Source organism: Penaeus monodon, chromosome 33 (assembly GCF_015228065.2).
Source record: "Penaeus monodon isolate SGIC_2016 chromosome 33, NSTDA_Pmon_1, whole genome shotgun sequence".
Classification (NCBI taxonomy): Eukaryota; Metazoa; Arthropoda; class Malacostraca; order Decapoda; family Penaeidae; genus Penaeus; species Penaeus monodon.
Genome location: NC_051418.1, coordinates 28,993,001 through 28,993,236, shown reverse-complemented (window position 1 = coordinate 28,993,236; position 236 = coordinate 28,993,001).

The window sequence follows — 236 nt, the reverse complement described above, 5'->3', positions numbered from 1 at the left end:
TTCGTTGTATTCTATTTAACAAATAGCTCTCGATATGGTCATATCAATAGCAACCTTATAATACTATACACCAACTATTGTATAAATATAACCATCCCAAGAACATTTAGCAACAAACAGTAACAGCATAAATTTTCTGATAAATAATATGCTAATCACCTTCATTACAATGTAATTACATACAAACAGTGGAGTCTGTGGTGGCTCTGATTAGGCACAAAGATTTTGGAGTTGAT